The following is an 8,685-nucleotide window of genomic DNA, read 5'->3' on the forward strand; positions in this document are numbered from 1 at the left end:
TAGGGATAGAAAAAACCACGTAAACGCATTCCTGATCCCCATATTCCACCAAATTTCGGGGTATAAAAGGGCAGTACGCAACCAAAGTCGGCAGGGCATAGACTACGTGTAAATCGCGTCAAAACTGTCAGGCTGTACGAACCCCCGCATTTCTCAGTGCGTGAAAACCGAGAATACTGGAATTAGGTATCGCGTTACACTCAAACATTTCAACATTTGTAATAGACTCAGTTCTTGTAGAATATACTCTAGTATTTTTATATTGAATCTTAGAGTCAAGTTTATTCATCATTCACATCCTTTTCTCCCAGTTTGTTCAAATATCGCGTTAATTTTCGAAGGGAATTCCTCGAGAGCGATACGAAGTTTTTATCGGAGTCAGTTTTTGCCTGAGAACGCTTGGAGTCACGACTCCCGGTCGAAAACACTTCGACTCGGCGACCTACGGGACTCGGCGACCTCGGCAAAAGACGAATAATAACCGATACGAAATCGTAATCGGATCGGAACACAAAGAACAAAGCAAATTTCACGGCCTTCGTTGAAATTTGCCTAGTAACCAGGTATAGAGAGAGAGGGAATCGGCAAGTTAGAACGGTAACGCTAACTTCCCGAATATAGCGGATGAACCGCGACGGTGCCTGAAGTTCCTTTCCGAGGCACCTCCGCTCGTCGTGCATTAAGATTCTTTGCTGTGACCTGCAACGAGGAACATCGTTCGCCAGTGAAGTGCCATAGTCTTCGTGTAACGAAAGGAAAAAGGCCCACCAGAGACTTTCATCTGGAAGCAGCAAAGATTCGAGCTTTCGGTAAGGTTAAGAGTTCGAATGTGTATTCCATTCGCGCATTTTTCTACTGAAAAGCGACTCTAGTTGTGCTATGCTTTCTCCAGTACAATTAGAGAGATTAGAGGCTACACCCTCCGCTCGGCATGCATTGTTGCTGTGCTCGAGCTGTGAGTTTGTAGTACCTTTATAGAGCGTTCAGGTGATAATCAGGCGCGTCCTGTACTGTTACAGTGCACGTGTCGAACGATCGGGTCGCTTCAACAATCTTTCCCTGACTCGCGAGGCAGTTGATTTCGTTAAGAGCAACTGTCTTGCATTTCTGTTTGAAGTTTTACGGCGTTCGGCGAGGACCCGTGTTTGACTGGCTTCGCTGAATGGTTTCTCTTGGGTGGATCCACACTGATGGGCCATCCAGGGTTGTGAGAGCGTTACTGTTCCACACCCACGCTAGGTGAGCAGCAGGAGGTGCACGCCCTGCACTTACCTAGTAATCGAGCTCCGGCAGTTTTTTAACAAACTGCTCAACGGGATGGATAGGGGTTTGGCAGGGAAGTTGCAAATCCTGGTAGCCTCCCCTCTCCCCCGTTGCTCCTCGAGGCCCGTGCACCTTGGAATAGGAGTGAGAGTGTCGATCAGAGAACCAACGGCGTGTCACTCGTGGGACAGATCTGCCGGAGATTTACGACCTCCGGTGGACGAGTGCCGAGCAGAAGTGCATCCCTCTAGCCAGGACTGCTCGCCAATTCGATGGATAATTCCGAATCTGCGTAGAGTGGCCGTTTGTCGATAGTCGGAATAACCGACGGGACATCGGCCGTCTTGGACTAGAGAGGTTGAGACCGTGGTTTCTTAAACTAATGTACGAACCCACGTGCTCGTCGCCGAATGCATTCCTTGGCTTTCCAAGGAGGCACCGGTGCGGGTAAAAGACGGCTCATTCAGGACGGATTCACGACTGAGTGGCCCCCTTGTCGCTGGAGCACGCGATTAGCTGTTGCCCAGCTGAGTTGGGAGAACAAATAGCTGATTGACAGCATTACTCATTCTGTTGGTGGCTCCGGCCATCACTTATTATTTACAGAATCCAGACGCAGCCGAACTCACGCCCGGTGTCAGGGAATCACCGACCGCGCCAGAGAAATCGGCCGAGACGACCTCCAGGAGCCGATAGAGCCCTGTAGAAGGAGACAAAATAAACCGACTGGGTTGCATTTTTAATCACCGAGAGTAGATTCTGTTCAAGACCTTTCACGCTCTCCTTTCCCTCAGTTCCGACACGCCGTTAGAGTCACGGTTTAGCCGATCTACTAACACAGTTGCTAGTATCATATCCACCACGGTGTATCTTTGCCGCTCGAGGTATACCAATTAAAGAGTTACGAGGCTAAAATTTCCTTATTTCCTTATTCCTATCCACTCTCGTAGCACCCGTCGATTGAAATAAACGGCGGCTCATCTACGAGTTACCTTCCTGTGGGTCACGGCGGTGAAATAAACGTCGGCTCGTCCACAATTCAATCATTTCACCTTTATATTCCACAAATTAACGCCCTCGGCTCGTAACAAGTCTTTCACAAATGACAAAAACATTTGTATTTTGACATTAACGATACTTTGGATTTGAAGGAGGACATATGTTTCTAATGAAAATTTTGATTAAGACGGTTATAAGAAATCACATACAGAATTCATTTAAATTGATTTTTTATTCGCATTGCACGTAATGACAACTGGATTTCCAAAGAGAAACATTTTATCAATGTTTTATTATCGACATTTTATCAATCATTTTATCCACATTTTATAAATGTGGACGCTGGCTATCCTAGTCGATTGCACACATCCTACAGAGCAAAAAAATATAGACATAAATATAAGTTACTCATAAACAATAATTACAAATAATTAATAACATGCTGGTATATAATTGTAGTACCGGACACATTTCTTGTACTTTCGGATTCTGGCACCTGCTCCTATAATAGGTGTAACACTTTGATGGAGCCTTAAAAAAAAAAAGAATTATTTTAATCTCGATAGAAATTATAGAGGGTGTCCCATTTGAAGTAACTTTTTCCTTAGCAAAAATGCAATCGTTTTCCTTAGCAAAAATGCAGTGAGCAGAACTCGGCTTCGTTCTGGCACGCGACGGAAAGAGGAGGCTACGTTTAGGCTCCGAACCGCGTTCCAGGAATGAATAAGTCTCGTGTGTGTCATATATAATTTTTAAGCGATGTATACACAAACGATTAACAATGAGCAATCGCGTCGAAGTACATAAGTGATATCATAATTCAAATAATTCCGTGTTCAAATAGAATACAAATAATACGAATAATCCCATTAAAAGACGCATAGAATTTGTTTGTTTGATAAATGTGAAAAATAATATCAATAAGAAACTCATTTAGTTCAAATTCACATCATGATCAGAAATATGTATCAAGAGGATAGTGCATTGATATCGTAGAATGTATGATTAACTGCACAGCTGATCTGTATACGATAGTAATTTCTAGAATGATATCTCTAGGCAGTTTATTTTGACTTATCACTTATTCAATAATCATAATTAGGGACGGATTTTCTTGTGTTAGTATGTGTAACTCCATAAAAAGTGTCGATTTTTGTAAAAGACTTTCTATAATTTTCAACCAGCAATCTGATAAAAGCTCAATGCAGTTTTTCAACGTGAACCTAATCAGTGTCATCTTTCCTTCATGTTTGACCATGCTTACTCCAAGACCTCTCTCTGTCTCTCTCTTATGAGACGCCGGCAACTACACAAGCGAGCCTAGAAGAATTGCGATTACTGGATTGTGATTCCTGCGATTATTGTTTTCGATTCCGAGCTACGGACATCTGAGGAGGCCTGACTCTATTCTTCAAATATTTTGTAACAAGAACGATTTAGAATGAAAATAATAATAATAATAATAATAATAATAATAATAATTATAATAATAATTATAATAATAATAATAATAATAATAATTCTATTCTATTTTTTGGGGGCAGGGAAGCGTAATACGGAAGCGTTAATAATAATAATGTAGGGTCTTTTCCGAATATGAAAGGCAGAATGGTTGAGTGTCATAAAACGGTAATGAATGGGACGGATGGGGACAGAGTGTTTGGGTGACTTCGAGTGTCCTGAGTCTATTGCTTAGGTTCCTCACAAGTCCTGCGTGGCCGAAAGATAGAGTGTAAGTGAGCGAGAGGGAAAGAAAGAAAGAAAGAAAGAGTAAGAATGAGATAGCGAGTTAGGCAGAGCGAAAGAGTATGAATGCAAGAGATAGAGATAGATAGAGAGTGAGAGAGACAGAGAGAGACAGAGAGAGAGAGAGTAGTAGGATAATATGAAAAAGGCTAGTATGGGGGGAAGAACGAACGGAAAAGATTGTCTCAGTCGAAGAAGAATCGTTAAGTTGAGAAGACGTTGTTGTTGTAGCTGTTGAAATCGTTGTTGAGTCGTTGTCGTTGTTGTTATTATTCTTGCTATAAGTCGTGGGAAGTTGTGAGTTATTAATAATAAACTGTTATTGTTATTGTTAATCGATGTTGCCTTTGTTGTTGTTTTATATTACCACGGAGTCTCGTGAAATTTACCCTGAAAATGATTCCTACAATAATAATGATAATAATAACAATAACGATAACAATAATAATAGTGATAATAATAATAAAATTTTGATGATTAAATAAAAAACTGTTTTCAATATTTATTTTTCATATTTACCGTCGATCCGAAATTAACGTGCTACATATATATATATATTAGGGCTAACGTAATATAATACCTAATATAATATATTACTGTATCCATCTGAAGTGCTGTAAGTCGATGGAAGCAACATAGGTTGCGAGACAGAGCCCCATACAATATGATATTGCGTTCCAAATCGTTCCAAGCCGTTTCTGAAATATGTATAAACAGCGTTTCTATTAACATTGTGACTATTACGTAGTAAAAGAAATTCAGGAAGTTCACACTCCGTCACTTGATCATTCCTTCGAACGTAGCACGGAGCCAGAGCGTTGGCCTCTCCTTTCGTCGCACCACACGGTCGAAGCCCGTTCCGCTCACTCACTGCTGTACAGCTCACTCACTGCTGTTCAGCTCGCCTATTGTTGGTCTCTGTTTTTCGTTAATAACTGAATAAAATAACAAAAAAAACCACGAACTGCATTTTGGCTAAGGAGAAGTTACTTCAAATGACACCAGAAGCCTCCCATTTCCGGATTGCGAAACATTTTTGGCAGCAATGTTATAATACCCAAGAAAGTGTACTTCTTCAAGAGATTTGGAAATACTTTTACTTTAACGAAAATGTTGACTATGTCTTCGTTAACTAGTTATTAACTATAAAAACGTGCCTATCAGAAAACGAGCAGACTAAAGCCAGCGTCACAACGCTGAACAGAACGTCAGTTGTACTCGCTTCTTGGTTGGTACGAGTTTGATGTTAACAATTGATTAACAAAGCATTAACTAAAATTTTCTGTAAGAAAAAGGTTACTTTATATCTAAAGAATTTGTTTTGAAAATTGATAGCTCTAGGATACTTGAATAAACCAATTTATTTAGAAATTTCTTATTTGATAATGGCTGAAATTGTGAACGAAAAATGAATATGTTCTAGGACACTAGGAATTTATATCTTACCGCTTGAACTGGTGCCCAAAAGTATCCCATAATGAAAACTACAGAAGCAAGTAGAATAATTAGCTTCGATCCTTGATTCATGGCCATCCTGTTAGAATTCTACAGTGTCGTTAATACCCATTTGTTTTCCGTATTTATACAGAACCACTATTTGCGGTTTTTGTGCCGACATTTATGGTTGTTATCATTATTGTTTCGTGAGAAACATATAGCGATCATTCGTGCAACAATAAACTATTTACGATAACATCGTACGTGACCATAATACCTGACATATATTATCACCGCAAGCGCTCACTTTGTATATTTCTGAAACTCGACAGCCAGCAAAGAAAAAAATGGTCGCTAACAAATGTTTTACACGAATCTGTTTCACATCTTATCTAACTATACCCATTGAATCGGCATTTAATGACTACAAATGAAAAGATTTTTATACAAAAGATATGATTAGCCATCGTAATTTAAGAATGTTGGTAATGAGGTATCCGTATTGAATATGTAAAAAGGACGTACCATATCATAATTTATTAATTATCTGATGTGGCATGCACGATAGAAGAATAATAGTTTTGCACAATACGTCGCTGTTATGTCGGCACGACACAACGGGAGAGTTTCCCAAAAAGATGCGGGTTCTTGTTCGAAACCGGAGAATTGACCAACACTTGCTCTGAGGTTAAACTGGTTTATTTCGCTGATGATTTTTCCGCACGAGTACAAATTGCTAGTCGGCGCGTGTATTTCGGAGATTGATATCAATAGTCGGAAGTTGTAGGTGGTTTTCTATTTTCTACTGGGAAGACCGAAAGTCACCCTCGATGTCACCTCGGTCCTCCCTACTCCTTCCATCCAAGGGTGGGTGCCACAAAGGGCTGCCCAATCGCGATGGGCCCATGGCGGTGACGCGGAGTCGCAAGGAACGACGCCTGGGACCGAGGAGACGGCACCGCGGATCCTTCCGGGGTTCCAGGCCCCGCGCGGTCATCGGCAACTCGCCAACATCTGGCTGCAATATTCTTAATTGGCGTACCATGCGCCTTGGGACGGTTCAGAGAGAGACTTTGAAAATGCGGGTGACAGGCCCACGCCGTAGCCAAAAGTCCCAAACACATGGCCCACCGCCATAAAACCCGACTATGTAGTCCCGAACTACACTTTGTTAGGTACGTGCAGTAAGACGTAACAGTCGCTAATAATAAAATTAAGTAATTTATTCAAACATAACAGTGGTACGTTGTGTAGTCCAGTTGAAAATTGGTTAAATATCAATTTTAATGATGAAGCATCATCAATTGCACAACCCTCTTAATTTCTTTTCTGTGATAATTTAATGGAGATCGGCTGGTAGTTTTCAAAAAATACTTTATAACAAAAATTTGAACAATTCCCCATCGGATGCGAAATATTCTCGGTCATCGTGTAGTCTTCCAGAGTTCCCTTCGAAAATTATGATAAGAAGGACGTAGCAATGGTACTGGAAAGGATTGAAAAGAACGTGCGAGACTTATATTATAGATTTATATTATAAAGATTTACATTATAAAATTTATGTTATACATTCCTTGAATTAAAAAAGTTGATATTCGATTTCTATTGATTGTGATTGCCCGAGAACACTTGCTTTCTGATACAGTCAATGTAGCAATCTTCTAATACACATTTTCGGGTAGCAAATGGATCTATAACTTTGAATCAAACAAATTCTTGTATTAGGAGCATAAATTAGTTCGGTCCGTTTTCAAAAGATAGCTCTAACTGTTATGACTGTTTCATAGTAACAACTGATTTCAATTGTTTCTGAGAGATTAGATATCCGCCAATAACATTCAGTTTATATTGCTTTGAGTTTCATTTAATACACCTGTTTTTTACTCTGTTGAATATGTCAAGTTTTGTGTTAACTAAGCAGCATTTGCGGGAGATTTTAGTTTTCTGCTTTAATTGGAAGAAAAGTGCAGCTGAAGCACATCGAATGCTTGTTCAGGTCTATGGTGACAATGCTCCAACTGATAAATCGTGTAGGGAATGGTTTCGACGCTTTAAGAATGGTGATTTTAGCGTTAAAGACAAGCCTCGCTCTGGGCAGCGAAAAAATTTGAAGACAAACAATTAGAGGCATTACTCGATGAAGATCCGAGTGAAACTCAAGAGGAGCTTGCAGCGTCATTGGGAGTTACCCAACAAGCAGTTTCCGTACGATTGAAATCCATGGGAGTGATTCACAAGCAAGGCAATTGGGTGCCGTATGGCAATTGGGTACGATCGGAGACATGACAAAGTCATTCTTCTCCATGATAACGCTCGGCCTCGTGTCGCAAAAGTTGTGAAAAATTATTTGAAAACGCTCAAGTGGGATATTTTACCGCACCCGACGTACTCGCCGGACATTGCTCCTACTGAATACTGGTTGTTCCGGCAGATGCAGCACGATTTGGCAGGTCACAGACTCACTTCTTTCGCAGAAATCGAAAATTGGCTTGTAACTTGGATCGCCTCAAAAGACGAGATATTTTTTCGAGATGGAATTCGAAAATTGCCTGAGAGGTGGGGAAAAGTAGTAAACAGCGATGGACAATACTTTGATTAATCTGTTAATTCATTTTGTTCTCGAAATAAATACATTTTCCACCACAAAAAAACGGACCGAACTAATTTATACTCCCTGTCAACATCTGTTCATTCATTCTGTATTTTATGACTCGCACTCTCAACCATACTGCCTTTTATACTTGGGAAAAATCCTACATTTTATGAAAGTTAGATTTGGGGAAAAACAAAAATAAAACAGTTGAATTTTTCGTTCCACAGTCTGAGTTCATTCTTTCATATTTTCCGAACACTTCAACTCTCTGCCTGCTTTCCTTACAGGTACATTTTATGTAACGTATGTAATTATTTATTTAAAGTATTTAATGTATATCTTGTCAGAATAATTGGCGCATAGTTCTGACGGTGGTTTGAATCCAAGAATATATTATTAGACTAGTATAAAATTGAAAATGTTGTAGAAAGGAAGTTAGATGCACAATTGTATACCAGAGAGCCGATCCCAATGATAACCAATGACTCCAATTTTCCATTGTCGGATACAACTGCAATTATATAATGTATACATCAGTAAATGAAAATTGCGAGCATTATATAATAATAAATCGAATAATAAAAATTATAGATACATGTGGAATGTTTATAAAAATTATTTGTTGATATTACTAATATAATGAGCAT

At 39.7% G+C, this 8,685-nt stretch overlaps 1 long non-coding RNA gene across 1 annotated transcript; it reads right to left on the minus strand.

Annotated features, from left to right (window-relative positions):
* Positions 1 to 2,503: 2,503 nt before the first annotated feature.
* LOC144477489 (uncharacterized) lies at positions 2,504 to 5,546 on the minus strand. Its single transcript, XR_013495209.1, has 3 exons — positions 5,455 to 5,546; positions 2,725 to 2,793; positions 2,504 to 2,632 (listed from the first exon to the last, which is right to left on the minus strand). It is a non-coding gene; the product is annotated as an uncharacterized LOC144477489 (long non-coding RNA).
* Positions 5,547 to 8,685: the final 3,139 nt, after the last annotated feature.

This window comes from Augochlora pura, unplaced genomic scaffold, assembly GCF_028453695.1.
Source record: "Augochlora pura isolate Apur16 unplaced genomic scaffold, APUR_v2.2.1 APUR_unplaced_144, whole genome shotgun sequence".
NCBI lineage: Eukaryota > Metazoa > Arthropoda > Insecta > Hymenoptera > Halictidae > Augochlora > Augochlora pura.